Source organism: Leopardus geoffroyi, chromosome B2 (assembly GCF_018350155.1).
Source record: "Leopardus geoffroyi isolate Oge1 chromosome B2, O.geoffroyi_Oge1_pat1.0, whole genome shotgun sequence".
Taxonomy (NCBI): domain Eukaryota; kingdom Metazoa; phylum Chordata; class Mammalia; order Carnivora; family Felidae; genus Leopardus; species Leopardus geoffroyi.
Window position 1 is genome coordinate 100,857 of NC_059332.1, and position 15,517 is coordinate 116,373.

The 15,517-nt window shown below is 47.9% G+C and overlaps 1 long non-coding RNA gene across 1 annotated transcript; it reads right to left on the reverse strand.

Moving 5' to 3' along the window:
* Positions 1-340: 340 nt before the first annotated feature.
* LOC123609647 lies at positions 341-2,137 on the reverse strand. Its single transcript, XR_006717879.1, has 2 exons — positions 2,000-2,137; positions 341-387 (listed from the first exon to the last, which is right to left on the reverse strand). It is a non-coding gene; the product is annotated as an uncharacterized LOC123609647 (long non-coding RNA).
* Between the last annotated feature and the right edge of the window lie 13,380 nt (positions 2,138-15,517).

Here is a 15,517-nt window from a genome sequence, read left to right on the forward strand (position 1 = left end):
TGCGGTCTCCGTATTTCTGTCCCTGGACTCATCATCTGCTGCCATCACCCCTGACACCTCAGTCCCATTTTCATCTTGACCCGAGTTACCCTCTCTTCCAAAGGGCCTCTCGTTACCAAAGATAAGCCAGAACTCCTAACCCCGCGGCCTGGCTCTCCGGGACCTGCCTGCCCCCACGTCCGTTCCCAGTGCTTCCCCACCAACCACAGGAACTGTGTGTGCTGCCTAAACACACTCTTGTGGCCTCACCTTCCCTCCGCCAGGAGCGCTATCTGCCCCTCCCTGTTGGAATCGCGCCTGACTGTCCCCAAGGTCCAGGTCGAAAAGCCACAGTCTCTCCTCCTGGTGCACTTTAAATTTAATAGAGTCTGACGTCACGTACAAACACTGTATGAATGAAAACAGGAAGCAAAGATGGCAATAAAGATAAATGCATGAAATAATCAAAGATCATATAGATCTACCATTTATAATGTTCCAATGAATAAGGTAAAGTTCTCTTTTTTTAATGGAACCATCCAATTTTTACATTAAAGTAATATTTAAGTGATGAATCGCTAGGTTCTGCTTCAGAAACCAATACTACTCTATTTAACTTGAAATTAAATAAATAAATTTTAAAAAGAAAAATAAATATTTAGTGGCTGAATGTCACATGAATACGCATTCATTATAATTAAAAATCAAAATTGAGGGCACCTGGGGGGCTCAGTCAGTTAAGCATCCGACTCTTAATTTCAGCTCAGGTCACGATCTCACGGTTCATGAGTTCAAGCCTCGCATCAGGCTCTGCACTGACAGTGAGGAGGCTGCTTGGGATTCTCTCTCCCTTGGCCCCTCCCTGCTCACTCACTCACTCTCAAAATAAATAAACTTAAAAAAAATCAAAATCAAAATTGTACAAACGTTTGCTTTCCTAAAAATACCTCAGAGAGAAAAGGACAGATTGAAATATAGGAATTAGTGCTACACCTCTTTTGTCATAATGAATATTTTGTAAAGGTTTGTGATCCTACCAGATATCACATAAAATGTGGCTTCACAGTAAAAAAACTGACTGAAAAGGGCCTTGAATAGTAATGAAAAATGAGAACCTAGCAATACTGAACCTCCTTCCCAAAAGGTTTACTCACAAAATGTGTAACAGAAGAAGTGGTTAGCAGACCAAAGGTACATTTTCCTGATACACTAGCCAAAACAAACTACCAACTTTCAAAGAGTATGCTCCTGGGGAGCCTGGGTGGCCCAGTCGGTTGAGCGTCCAACTTCGGCTCAGGTCACGATCTCACAGTCCATGAGTTCGAGCCCCGCATCCGGCTCTGTGCTGACAGCTCGGAGCCTGGAGCCTGCTTCGGATTCTGTGTCTCCTTCTCTCTCTGACCCTCCCCTGTTCATTCTCTGTCTCTCTCTGTCTCAAAAATAAACAAACATTAAAAAATTTAAAAAAAAAAAAAAGAGTATGCTCCTTTTGAGGCCAAAGTGTCCCAAAATATGGATGAGAATCCAATCACCCATGGGGACACCTGGGTGGCTCAGTCAGTTAAGCGTCCAACTTTGGCTCAGGTCATGATCTCATGGTTCAGATATTCAAGCTCCGAGTTGGGCTGTGGGCCGACAGCTCAGAGCCTGGAGCCTGCTTCGGATTCTCTCTCTCTGCCCCTCCCCTACTCACACTCTGTCTCTCTCTCTCTCTCTCTCTCTCAAATATAAATAAACACAAAAAAAATTTTTAAAAAAATGGAATCACTCATTACGTTTTATGAGGGAAAAGGTGTTGATGAAGAAACCTGACAATGTCCACAGAGCCGTGCGTCTAGAAAAATGTCAGGAAATTAGCTTCCGGGAAATACGAGCTTAACAGACTCTCATTTGAATCTGCAAACACCAACTGCCTAAAAATAAACCTTATGAGATATACAAGTACTGCCAATAGAAGGTTTATATAAAGGCAATTTAACATCTAATTCAGAAACGTAAAGGAAAACGCTTCACAACATACCCTGCTATTGGTTGCAAAGGTGAAACAAGGCCTCAAAAGTCATAATTCTTGATGCAAACAGGTTAATGCAGAGCCAGTTGCAGTGAGGGTCTCTCTGTGAACCTGCCAGCCTGCGTCAGAAAACTCCTCTGCTGGGAAGCCATCTACGAAAGATGAGTACACGAAAAGATGCTGCTGGAGTTTTTTAAATGCCATAAAGCAACAATTATCAAAACTACATAATCACTTCAGAACAGAAAAAAAATCCACAGGCTGGAACAAAAAAATATATCCTGGGGCGCCTGGGTGGCTCAGTCGGTTGAGCGTCCGACTTCGGCTCAGGTCACGACCTCGCGGTCCGCGAGTTCGAGCCCCGTGTCGGGCTCTGGGCTGATGGCTCGGAGCCTGGAGCCTGCTTCCAATTCTGTGTCTCCCACTCTCTCTGCCCCTTCCCCGTTCATGCTCTGTCTCTCTCTGTCTCAAAAATAAATAAACGTTAAAAAAATTTTTTTTAAAGATATATCCTGCTACGATAAAAACTTAATTTATGCCAAACTATGGATATGGAAAAGACCCACTATTGCAGAAACGATTCGGGGACAGCTGGAAACCAGAACAAAGAAGAATTAACATGAAGTCACATAATGCAGTATGTTGGATTCCAAATAACCCAGGAGTTGACTAATCTCTAAAATGCAATGAAACAGAACAGTATAATCATTGAGATAAATTTCTGGAGAGGACATGGTGATGACATTTTTTTAAAAGAATAGAACTGATTTAAATACAAATTTCTAAAATTTTTGCCCCCAGAACGCAATAAAACAGAAAAGAAATAACCAGAATAAGAAGAATGGAAGTTAGACATAGCAAATACAGTTTGTTACCCGAAAGACAAACAACTTTGATGCAATCACGTAACATCGGTGCCCTGGTTTCAGGGTGAAGTGTAGACCGTGTGTCGACCTGGAGATTAAAGCCTCACCAACAATATTCACAGTCCGGCGGCCGTCAAGGGCTCCGGCGAGCACGGACACCGCACAGGGAAGCGGTCACCGTCTCTGTTTAATTTACAAAACGTCATTCAAAGAAACAGAGACAGGTGAGGGTCACAGTGAAGCCTGATTTCAGGATTGTGCAAGGACGCCCACAAACACAGCCAGGCCCTGCTGGGATCCCTTATCCCGCCTCTGCGGCTGCCCCTTCCAGACAAGCCCATCCCTGGACAAACCGTCCTCACTTGGCCTTATGAACACACAGAATCCCTGGTTTCACAGCTCACACTGGGGTCCATACACCTGCCAGCCCTCCTTCACTCCTCCCTGGCGTCTCTTCCCTCAGCTACACACACATCCTCCTCCTTGCTCTGCACACCTTGCACACCCCACACCGCAAACACTGTCTCTGCGGCACTAAGGAGGTGAACCCTTCACGCGTACCTTGTCCCAGAACAACCCCCACGCTGACCCTCTCCTGCCCTTGCCTGGCACTCAGCATTGTCCGACCCACTCTGCCACATCTACCCTCTCTCTCTCTTCCCTCTCTCCCCTCTCCCCTTCTCCTCCTCCTCCTCCTCCTCCTTTTCCTCCTCCTCCTCCTCCTCCTCCTCCTTCTCCTCCTCCTCCTCTTCCTCCTCCTCCTCCTCCTCTTCCTCCTCCTCCTCTTCCTCCTCCTTTTCCTCCTCCTCTTCCTCCTCCTCCTCCTCCTCCTCTTCCTCCTCCTCCTCCTCCTCCTCCTCTTCCTCCTCCTCCTCCTCCTCCTCTTCCTCCTCCTCCTCTTCCTCCTCCTCTTCCTCCTCCTCCTCCTCTTCCTCCTCCTCCTCCTCTTCCTCCTCCTCCTCCTCCTCCTCTTCCTCCTCCTCCTCCTCTTCCTCCTCCTCCTCCTCCTCCTCCTCTTCCTCCTCCTCCTCTTCCTCCTCCTCTTCCTCCTCCTCCTCCTCCTTCTCCTCCTCCTCCTCCTTCTCCTTCTTCTCTCTCTCTCTCTCTCTCTCTCTCTCTCTCAGCATCTGGAACTCTTCTCAAGACCTCATCCTGCAGGCTCTTCCTCCCTAGAAGCTCTTTGGGAATATCACATCAATTTCCTTGTATTTGCACTTCATTTGGTGGGTCCCCTGCTGGGTCCTGGGGACTCTACCCCAGGCTTTCTGGAGACCTGCGTCTCATACCCAACTGCAAAGCTAACACCCAGCTTACACTCAACTTGTCCTACATGACCCGATGCTTCCTTCTCGCCTGCTCTCTGTCCTTCTCCTTCCTTCATCCACCCCCGTGCTATTGGGACATCCTGTAAATTCAAACTCTAATTACGAATTCTTCAAATACAACAAGGCTTTTCCGGACTTGCACCCACGCCTGGTCTTCCCATTGGTCGGCTTTTCTTCCAGGTCTCAGCTGGGAGTCACCTTCTCCAGGAGGCCCTCGCCAACCGTGCTAATGTGGGTCACCCATGACTCCATCTCAGACCCCTGTCTGCTTTCCTCACAGCTCAAAACACACTAGCTTTTGTGTCTGTCTCCCTCCCCAAGCTGCAAGGGCCCCAGCAGCAGGGACGGCATCTGTCTTGTTCACTCTATTCCCAGAATATGTTGTCATTTTTAACACACTTTAGGAACTTATTTGTCTTTCGCCAGTGAGCAAACATTGTTATTTATTTCGGGCTTCCTGTCCTCGTGTAAAGGCCCCCTGAGGGCAAGGATTCTGAATCATGTCGGCACTTCCTACAGCAGCGTGGCACGCTGCACAGAGCACGGAGCTGAACGGGCCACTGGTGATTTTCCATCCTGCACCGGGCTGGTCAGTAGGTGGGAGAGGTCTCCCTGTGCTCTGCACGGACGGGAAATCGTGTCGGCAGCCGAGACCTGGCCTCAGGCTTCTGCATGATTTCTCCACCTTCGCCTGCAATCTGGACTCCTCACCCTAAATTATAACATGTTCTCAACAAGTCAAGTGTGCAAAAGGTTTTGGATATTCATCTTTCATTATTGGATAGAAAGGCACAATAGTGAAAATACGTCGATTTTCCATCCAAGCAAGTGCTCACTGGATTGGGGCTGGAGGGTGGGCAGCGTTGTAAAAATAACGCTAAAACTAATGGGAAAAATAAGCACAATGGATATCCACGAAAATTCTAAAAAACAAGAGTATCCTGAGGGTTCTAAGACCCACCTGACATTAAAACATTACAAAGATGCAGTGTTTAGATGGTTTGGCACACAGGCAGGAACAGACAGAAGAACAGAGGAGAATAGATAGTTGAGAAAATATGCACGTTTATATAAATATAAAGCATACTGTGAGGCTGGCATTCAAATCAGTGGGGAACTCTGGGTTATTTGAGAAAAGGTGGTGGGAAAAAATGATCAGAACTTGGAAGTTACATCACATTGTCACCAAAATGTATCCTGGACGTTCCAAGACGTATGTTGGAGGATATTCACTGAAACATTCCATGTGACCGCAAAACAAAGCAGTAACCTGGAAATAACTCAAAATACCATGTGGTTGTTGAAAAAGAATTCATAAGAATTCATCTTTATGTACTAATAGAAAAATGGGAAAATATCCAACATGTACTTTTAGTTTTTATTTTATTTTTTAATTTTGTTAATGTTTTATTTTTTGAGAGAGAGAGAGAGAGGTAGCACGAGCAGGGGAGGGGCAGAGAGAGCGGGAGACACAGAATGCAAAGCAGGCTCCAGGCTTCAAGCTGTCAGCACAGAGCCCGACATGGGGCTCGAACCCACGAACTGTGAGATCATGCCCTGAGCCAAAGTCAGACATTCACTGAGCTACCCAGACACCCCTCCAACATGTACTTTTGGATGACAAAAATGAGTTAGAAAAAAAATTAGAAAATCTGTGTGTGTGTGTGTGTGTGTGTGTGTGTGTGTGTTCCAAAGAGTAGATTCACACATGCAATTTTCTGGAAGGATGATACACAAAAAACTAACAATGGTTACCTCCGGGAAACAGGAAGATTTTTTTTTTTTTTTTTACTTCACACCTTACAGTGTTGTCTGAATGTATCACCAAGAATATGTAACTTTTATGATAAACACATTGAATAGGATAAAAATAACCACTAAAGGAGAGAGGGAGGGGGAGAAGGAAGGAAGAAAGGAAGGAAGGAAGGAAGGAAGGAAGGAAGGAAGGAAGGAAGGAAGAGAAGGAAGGAAGGGAGAGAAGGAAGGGAGAGAAGGAAGAGAAGGAAGGAAGGAAGAGAAGGAAGGAAGGAACGAAGGAAGGAAGGAAGGGAGAGAAGGAAGGAAGGAAGGAAGGAAGGAAGGAAGGAAGGAAGGGAAGGAAGGAAGGAAGAGAAGGAAGGAAGGAAGAGAAGGAAGGAAGGAAGAGAAGGAAGGAAGGAAGGAAGGGAGAGAAGGAAGGGAGAGAAGGAAGAGAAGGAAGGAAGGAAGAGAAGGAAGGAAGGAACGAAGGAAGGAAGGGAGAGAAGGAAGGAAGGAAGGAAGGAAGGAAGGGAAGGAAGGAAGGAAGGAAGGAAGAGAAGGAAGGAAGGAAGGGAGAGAAGGAAGGAAGGAAGGAAGGAAGAGAAGGAAGGAAGGAAGGAAGGGAGAGAAGGAAGGAAGGAAGGAAGGAAGGAAGGAAGGAAGGAAGGGAGGGAGGAAGGAAGGAAGGAAGAGAAGGAAGGAAGGAAGGAAGGAAGGAAGGAAGGAAGGAAGAGAAGGAAGGAAGGAAGAGAAGGAAGGAAGGAAGGGAGAGAAGGAAGGAAGGAAGGAAGGGAGAGAAGGAAGGAAGGAAGGAAGGAAGGAAGGAAGGAAGGAAGAGAAGGAAGGAAGGAAGAGAAGGAAGGAAGGAAGAGAAGGAAGGAAGGAAGAGAAGGAAGGAAGGAAGGGAGAGAAGGAAGGAAGGAAGGAAGGGAGAGAAGGAAGGAAGGAAGGAAAGAAGGGAGGGAGGAAGGGAGAGAAGGAAGGAAGGAAGAGAAGGAAGGAAGGAAGGAAGAGAAGGAAGGAAGGAAGGAAGAGAAGGAAGGAAGAGAAGGAAGGAAGGGAGGGAGGAAGGAAGGGAGAGAAGGAAGGAAGGAAGGAAGAGAAGGAAGGAAGGGAGGGAGGAAGGAAGGGAGAGAAGGAAGGAAGGAAGGAAGGGAGGGAGGAAGAGAAAGACAGAATCATGTACTAATTTCCAGGCTTTGATATATTTGCAGGATAGACAAATACCATATTATTTCACTCATGTACAGTATTTAAGAAACAAAACAAATGAGCAAAGGAAAAAGAGAGAGAGAGACAAGCCAAGAAACAGACCCTTAACTGCAGAGAACACACTGGTGGTTCCCAGAGAGGAGGTGGGTGATGAGGAAGAAGGGTGCACCTGTTGTGAGGAGCACCGGGTGACGGGGGGACGTGTGGAATCACACTACATTGTACACATGACACTGATACTACACCGTTGACTACACTGGAATTTAAATTTTAAAAACCATGATTACAGAGGTCTCATAAAATATACATATATTTGCAGGATAATTATCAGGGATGCAAAGCCTGATGGCATTTCTCACCAAATGTCTAGTTCGACCAGGGGAACCATGTAGTCTCAGTCCTGGGGGCTGTCAGGCCCACGTCCAGCCTACAGACGAGCATAAAATGAAATTACATTTCAGATATTTCTATATGAAATCGTCGGGGAAAATGTATTACAAAACTGTTGTTAAATAAAGATGGAATCGAAAGGCATAGAGTTAACAATATACAGAAAATATAGGCATGGTCGGCAGTTAGAAGCGTTTTTGTGGATGCTTTGACGTTTGTGGTCAGCTTTTTAATATTTGTAATTTGTCGTCATTGCAAGGAAATATGTACTTTAGCTCCTAATTTTACATATTCTCATTTTTGGATCCTTTTTCTGGAAAAGGCCCAACGATGTGTCAGCTCCAGCCCACAAACCTGGGGCGCCCCGGCCCCCCCCCCCCCGCCCCAACGAAGGTCGGGAGATGGTGAGTGTCACGCAGCCAGCACCGCGGACTCGAGGCCCCAACGCAGAACTGGGGGCGGGGTCCGCGCGGCCGGGCAGGTGCAGTGGGGGTGCGCAGAGGCAGGTGCTACAGCAGGTGCGGCGGCAGGTGTCAGGTCCGCAGAGGCAGGGGCGCCCCCAGCACCACGATCCGGCCGGCGCTCCCCGCAGTTTTCCGTCCTACCCGCGCACCTGCCAAGTTCCAGGCAACGCTCTACCTCCACTGAAAGTGGGGCAATAGAATCAGGATTGCCCCCAAATCCGTCGTGCTTTTTTAAACGCACTCAGTCCCCTACGCGCGGAGGGCGCGCTCCTGGCTCATTCGCGCGCGCGCGCCCAACCGCGGTCCGTGCCCCAACAACCCCAACGTTCCCAACTGCCACCCGACCACAGCCCCCCAACGACAGACGGTCACCCGACCACGGCCACCCGGCCACCCGACACTCGGCCGCTCACCGGACGGGCCAGCAGCCCCTGGCCCGCCCGACGCCGCAGGCCTGTGAACCTGGGTCTCGACCCTCCAGACGGAGAGACTCGCCCCCCAGCGCCCTGAGGGCGGTCACCAAGCAAGTTCCGTAAGTGACTCTGGAAAAGATTAACACTTGATTTCCCACAAGAGAGGCAGCCTCAGAAACCGGCCTCTGAACTTTGCCCTGCAGGACCTCAGCCTTTCAACTCACCCCGGTTCTGGCCCATTTATCAAGAGCTCTAGGAACCGTGGGGCCCACACCGATGAAACGGAAAAGCTTTGCTCAGACGCGGAGCCCGCAGAAATCTTTGTTCACTTACAGGTTTTTAATGCATCATCAGCACCACTGCGTGTGTCCTGTTTGGCTCCTCTTTCTGCCTCTAGAGCTGGCTCAGCTCCCATCTCCCTGTCGCGTCCTGGTCTGCAAACTGAGACCTATCAGGGGCCCTGGTGCCACAGGGCATCCCCTTATGCTGGTGTTGCACTGAAGCTAGAATTTTTGGGTTCCAGCCTACGCGCTGAGCCTGGGAAGGAGGACATCTCCGAGCCCAGCTCTTCTGGAAGCAAGAAATGAGTCCCAGCCCTGACGGGGGTGCGGGGGGGGGGGGGGCTAGAAGCGTGCACAGGGAAAGTCCCCGCGGACTTGACTACTGAAGAAAACAGGTTTTCCAAAGGAAGCTCCACAGGAGGACAAAGCGCCAGAAAACCCAGGCCTGGATCAGAAGCGTCTCCGTTTCCGCCTTTCCGCCGGCCGCCAGGGGTGTACTGAGCACCTCCCGCTTCCTGTAAGTGCAGACAACTAAAGAATCTGGATAAAATATTTTCAGAGTACTCCAAAAATGGAAAGTTTAGGCAAGGAAAGGGCACTGTAGAGGTGAGCCGGGCGCTTGGGGCTGCTTCTGGGACTTTTGCTGGTTCTGCAGGTTGTGGACTTCCGGGGCTGTATTTTCGGCAGCCTTTGAAGGAGCTAGAAGTGAAGTCCCAGGCCCCAAAATGTCGTGTTGAACTTGTTTAAGGCGACTCTAGACTGCCAGTGTCAAAAACGAACATCCTTCTGGGAAGAAACGAACGGTGTGGTAGGCCTAGTATTTCTACAGATACGTTTTCACATATCTAGCTCACAGGTGGAAATCACCGGGCCCCAGAGGGGAAGAGACCAGCAGGACGGGAAGCAGAAATGAGAGAAGAGAAGGACGTAAGACATCGGGGTCACTGGACACGGACGGTGCTATATTGGAGTAAGTAAAGGCCAAGCTGGAAAGATCCAGCAGGGAACCAGGAATTACAACAAGATGCACGGCAGATTTAGCGAGGGGAGCAAGACTGAGGCCGTGCTGGGCACACAGTCCTACAGTCATGGGAACGGGGTGTGGTGGCCTTGCTGGTGCACCCGTGACCAGGAATTGGAAAGATCGCAGCCACGTGGAGAGAGTCGCTGACTATTTCCAGTTCAGCTTCTCTCAGGACAAAATGATATAACCAAAAAAATGAAATATGCAATGTAATTTTTACAATGTAATTTAATTTTTAAAAGGTTATATACATTCACTTGATTCAAACATTAATACACAAGGGGCGCCTGGGTGGCTGAGTCAGTTAAGTGACCAACTCTTGAGTTTGGCTCAGGTCATGATATCACAGTTCATGGGTTCGAGCCCCACATTGGGCTCTGCACTGACAGCACAGAGGCTGCTTGGGATTCTCCCCCTCTCTCCGCGCCTCCCTCCTCTCTCCCTCTGTCTCTCTCTCTCAGAATAAATACTCTTTAAATGTTTTAAAAAATTAGTACATGAAAAGATGTACATCAAAAAATTTACAACCACCCCGCCTCTGTTCACACCTCTGCCATGACCCTCTCCCTGCCCCCCAGGGAAACACGTTTATTAGTTTCCGGTGTGTCCTCTCATTGTGTCTTTATAAAAGGAGTGAATCAAGTATATATTTGTATTTCTCCCTTTTATTAAGGAAAATTTGCACAGTAAACACTGTTGTATTTTCACTTAAGAATATAGCCTGAAGATTTTTGTCTAACCCTCTATAAAATGTCTCAGTTTAATATAGCAACAAAAATTAGCGATTTTGCACCAGCTTGGGTGCTGACGATGGCCAGATGGGGAAACAGGGTCATGTGAGAACCTTTATGCTCAGTGGTAAAGGGAGAACTTTCCCAGGACTGGGCTCTGGGCAGGGTTACACTGCCACCCTGTGTGTGGTGTGTGGCTGCCTCCCCACCTGTGACAGCTGCCGGGCCACCTTTCCCACGTCTTGTTGTGATGCAGGATGTTAAGTTGGGAGTGTCTGGGCAGCCAGGGCCAGCAGCTGTCCCGTGCTACCTTGGCCAGAGATACCGCTAGAGACCAGGGAGGGGGAGGGTCAGCCTGCCCCTGCAGACTCAGCAGAAAGTCTTAAATTGATTTCATAAACTGGACCATGAAACTGACCTGGGACCAGCAGCAAGGGGCAATCAGGTCCCTAGGGAGCTAATGAATGGGTTACCAGGACACTGTGAAGCCAAGAGTAAGCCAGACAGGGGCGCCTGGGTGGCTCGGGCAGTTATGCGTCCAACTTTGGCTCAAGTCATGATCTCACGGTTTTTGAGTTTGAGCCCCGCATCAGGCTCTGTGCTGACAGCTCAGAGCCTGGAGCCTGCTTTGGATTCTGTGTCTCCCTCTCTCCCTGCCCCTCCCCTGCTCATGCTCTGTCTCAAAAATAAACAGTAAAAAATTTTTTTAAAGAGTAAGCTAGACAAATAGGGAGGCATTCTTGTTTGCAACAGAAGCTGTCCATTTTAAAAGCCCCCCCTAAATGATCCAACATGTAAAGCAAACCAATAAAATGTAAATTTTGACACTTGGGTTAAAAAAAAAATTGACAAATGACATTTGACCTCAAGGTAGCTAGAAGAGTTTCTTTTCCGGGGAGAATTTCAGACCCTTTGGAAACATTGACCTTTTTACCTGACTCTCCAGGGTCAGTGGCGTCTGATCAAAGGTACATTCTTTATGTACAGGAAAGTCCTAGGCCAAGGTCAGGAGAGGCCCCCTAACTACCCCCATGCCCACCCCACCCCCAGGCAACCGTGCAGAGAAGCTTGTCTAAGATTCAGGAAGATGGAGAAGATGACTCCAGCCGATGGGGAAGGAAGATTACTTAGTGTCACTAGATAAAGTACAGAGAGGATGCTCAGATATACTTGAACTTCAGATAATTTTTTAGTATAAGTATGTCTCAAATAATTGCACTATCACCTGAAATTCAGATCTAGCTGGGCATTCTGTGCTTTTATGTGCAAGATCAGGCAAGCCTACTTGTCAGATGTGGGTCCAGAATATCTGTCTGACTGGAGAAGGTAGTGTGTCCTGAGAGGGAGTTCAGGTGGAGGGCAGGGGCCCCTGGTGGCCTGTAAACACCAGCAGAACTTCAGACTCCATCCTGGAGGAAATAGGAGGTGGTTTGGTTTTTCGGTAACATTGAGGGTTTGTCTAGTTGTCAAAGCAAGTGTGCTAATTGCAATATACGTGGACAGCACAGAAGAGTGTAGGTTAGCTGTGCACCCGCCAAGCAGCAGGGACAGCTGTGACATCTCACTGTTAACTGTCCGCAGGGTGTCGCGTAGTTAGTACCCGCTGGGCCTGATTCACACTCTCCTGGGAACTGGGCCCCTACCTCCTACCCCCTCCTGCTCTACTTTTCCTCCACGATCCGTACTATCTTCTAACGTGCATGGCGTCTGGTTAGCCCCGTCTGGCTGTCCCTGGTGGGTGATGTCACCGGTGCTTAGCACTGCGTCTGGCACGTGGAAATGCTGAACACCTGTGATCAGGTGCACAGTCATTTTCCCTGAATGTTCTCACGAGCTGCCAGCACGCAGCCCAGAGAGATTGCCAGGGCCCCGCCCACCTGAGGGTCGTGAAGTTGCCTGCACGGATGTGATGAGTCTGGAGGGAGGTGCAAGAGGTGGGGAGAACCCCACCCCCACCCACACACACACACACACACGCTGGCGAGGACCTGGGAACTCAGAGCTGGGGGTGAGACAGAGGTCGGCTCCCGAGCCATACAGGAGTTAGTCTGGGCGGTGCGAGCGGCATACTTACCGTCTCACAGCTGTGGGGGTTACAAGTCCATGATCAGTGTGGTTTGGGGCCCCTCCCCTTGGCTTGCCACTGTGCAGTTTCTTGCTATGTCCTCACATGGACTTTGCTCTGTACGGGGCATCTCTGATATCTCTGTGTCCTAATCCTCGCTCGTGACGACACCAGTCAGACCAGGTTAGAGCCCACCCTGGCGGTATCACTATGCCTCCAGACAGCAGCTGCATGGAGAAGTAGCAGGGTTAGGGCTTCACCAGGGGCATTTCAGCCCAAAAAGATCTGAAGTGTGGAGGCCATGGGAGAGGCAGGCCTCGGCACCAGCCTAGCGTTCAGAAGGCAGGTGTCCTGCACACCTGAGTCCCCTCTCCTAACACCTCCCACCACAGGATTTTCCAGCTACTGTCCTGGGTTCCTCCCGGAAGGCGGTCCAGTCCGTGGGTGTCTTTGTCAAGATGTGGCTCTCAGAGTGGGGAATTACAAAGGTCTCTGTGCTGGGATCCGGGCACAGCAATTCTGTGGTACAAAAAGCTAAAACAGTCCGATGTCTTCTGACAGGGGTCTGTTTAGATCCTCAGCTGCAATCATATTTATATTTCTGACCACTTTTCTCTGATGTCATATATTGCACAAATAGCATAATTATGGAGGGTAGGCAGACTGTGTTCAGGTTCTCCGGAGAGACAGAGCCAACAGGACGCATAGAGAGAGCTTTAGAAGACTGGCTCATACCACTGTGGGGCTGGCAGGCTGGAATTCCGTGGGGCCGGCTGGCAGGTGGAGCCCCCAGGACCCGCTGATGTAGCGCCTGGAGGCAGAATTCTCTTTTCCAGGGGAACCTCAACTGATTGATGAAACCCACCCACACTAGGGAGGCTCATCTGCTTTACTCACCTAAATGTACCTTCACAGCAGCATCTACACTAGCCTTGACCAAATATCTGGGTACTGAAGTTTGGCTAAATTGACACACGAAATTAATTAACCCAACCCAATGATTGAAACACTATATTCCTTCTTTGGAGAAATGTCTGTTCATGTCTTCTGCCCATTTTTAAAAAATTTTATGTTTATTTATTTTTGAGATGGACAGAGACACAGTGCAAGCAGGGGAGGGGCAGAGGGAGAGGGAGACACAGAATCCGAAGCAGGCTCCAGGCTCCTAGCTGTCAGCACAGAGCCTGACACGGGGCTCCAACCCACAAACTTCGAGATCATGACCTGAGCTGAAGTCGGATGCTTAACCGACCGAGCCACCCAAGTGCCCCATCTTCTGCCCATTTTTAATTGGATTATTTGGGTTTTAGGTATTGAGTTGTATAAGTTCTTAACATATTTTAGATACTAACTCTTATGATTTCACTCATGGGGGAATTTAAGAAACAAAACAAATGAGCAAAGGGAAAAAAAGAGAGAGAGGCAAACCAAGAAACAGACTCTTAACTGCAGAGAACATACTGGTGGTGACCAGGGGGGAGGTGGGGGGATGGGGGGAATGGGTGACGGGGATGGAGGATGCTCCGGTGATGAGCACTGGGTGTCGTATGGACATGGGGAATCACTGTACTGTATACCTGAAACTAATATTACATAACATAACACTATGTTAACTAACTGGAATTAAAATAAGACACTTAATTTTAAAAACTGAAAAAAAATAAAAATGAACAAATGAGTCGAGTGAGGACGAGGTCTCTCTGGATTCTGCCCCTCACCCCCCACCCCACTCCTGCGCCTGGGGCGGGGGGTTCAGGCAGCTGGGGGTTTCTCCCAGCAAGAGGGAGCCTGCCAGGGTGTCTCCCCACCTGCACTGGCCCAGCCGCCCCTACGTTTGTGCTCATATCTTTTAATGGGTCTCTCAAGGGAGTAAAAGGCACGTCACATTTTGTTGGATTTTTTTTAATCGCATAATTGATCTTGTTTGTGAGCAATTCAGGCCCATGTTGTATAGCATGCGTTAACTATTACTTACAAATGGACTTCATTACTCCATGCATTTATTTTTAGGGTTGTTTTTCTCTGTTGTTTGTTTTAACAGGCCTGGTTTTTGTAGAGGACTTTAAACTTTGTACTCCTGTTAAGCGGGGTCGTATGATAACCTCACTCAATCTACCAAGTCATTTTAATCATCAAGGTATTTTAAACAGAGATGTTTTTATTTATTTCAATTTCTAATTCCTATTTTTAACTAAGCACAATCTCGTCTCTCCTAGGGAAACCAGGTGCAGGGAGTCTCTGTCGTCTTACCTTATTACTACTCCACAGTCCTTGATTTACCTGGACTCTGAAACCCTTTTCGGAATCTGGCTTACATTTTACTTTTCCGATAACATGCTTTCTAGTTGCCAGTTGACTGCATTTTATATCACTTGCCTTCATGCTTTCTGATATAAGACAGTGACCATTCACATTCCTACCAGCAATGTATGAAGGGCCCTTTTCCCCCCACATCCTTAACAGCTTTGGAAGTTTAAAAAAAAAATTGCCAATCTGGGGAGTACAAAGTTTTATCTCATTATTATGTCTGTATCTCATTGTTTGTATTTTCCTGAGTAGTAGGGAGTTTGAACTTCTTTATTTTAAAATTTAAGAATTGCTTTGAATATATATTTATATCCTGTATTCATTTCTTATGTTTTTTCTTTTTTAACTAAATTGTTTTATTTTGGAAAAAAATATGGAGAAGAATAGAAAATAGTAATAAGCACCCTTGTAACCATAGGCTAGAATTAACAAATGTAAACATTTGCCAAATTTGCTTTAGAGTTTTGTCAAATAAAATGAAATGTTAGAGATAAATTGGAGGCTCTGCTCCTCTCCCTCTGTCCCCAAGAGGAAACGCACCTGCGCGCTGAGCATGTGCCTGCCTAGGCATGCACCTGTGCCTCCGTCACATACACATGAAACCACGGCCCTATGCAGTGCTTGGTGTGTTTGTAGATGTCTATAAATGACCTCACGCTTATTACTGTTTGAGACCTGCCATATGAATAAATACAGAACCGAGGTTTTC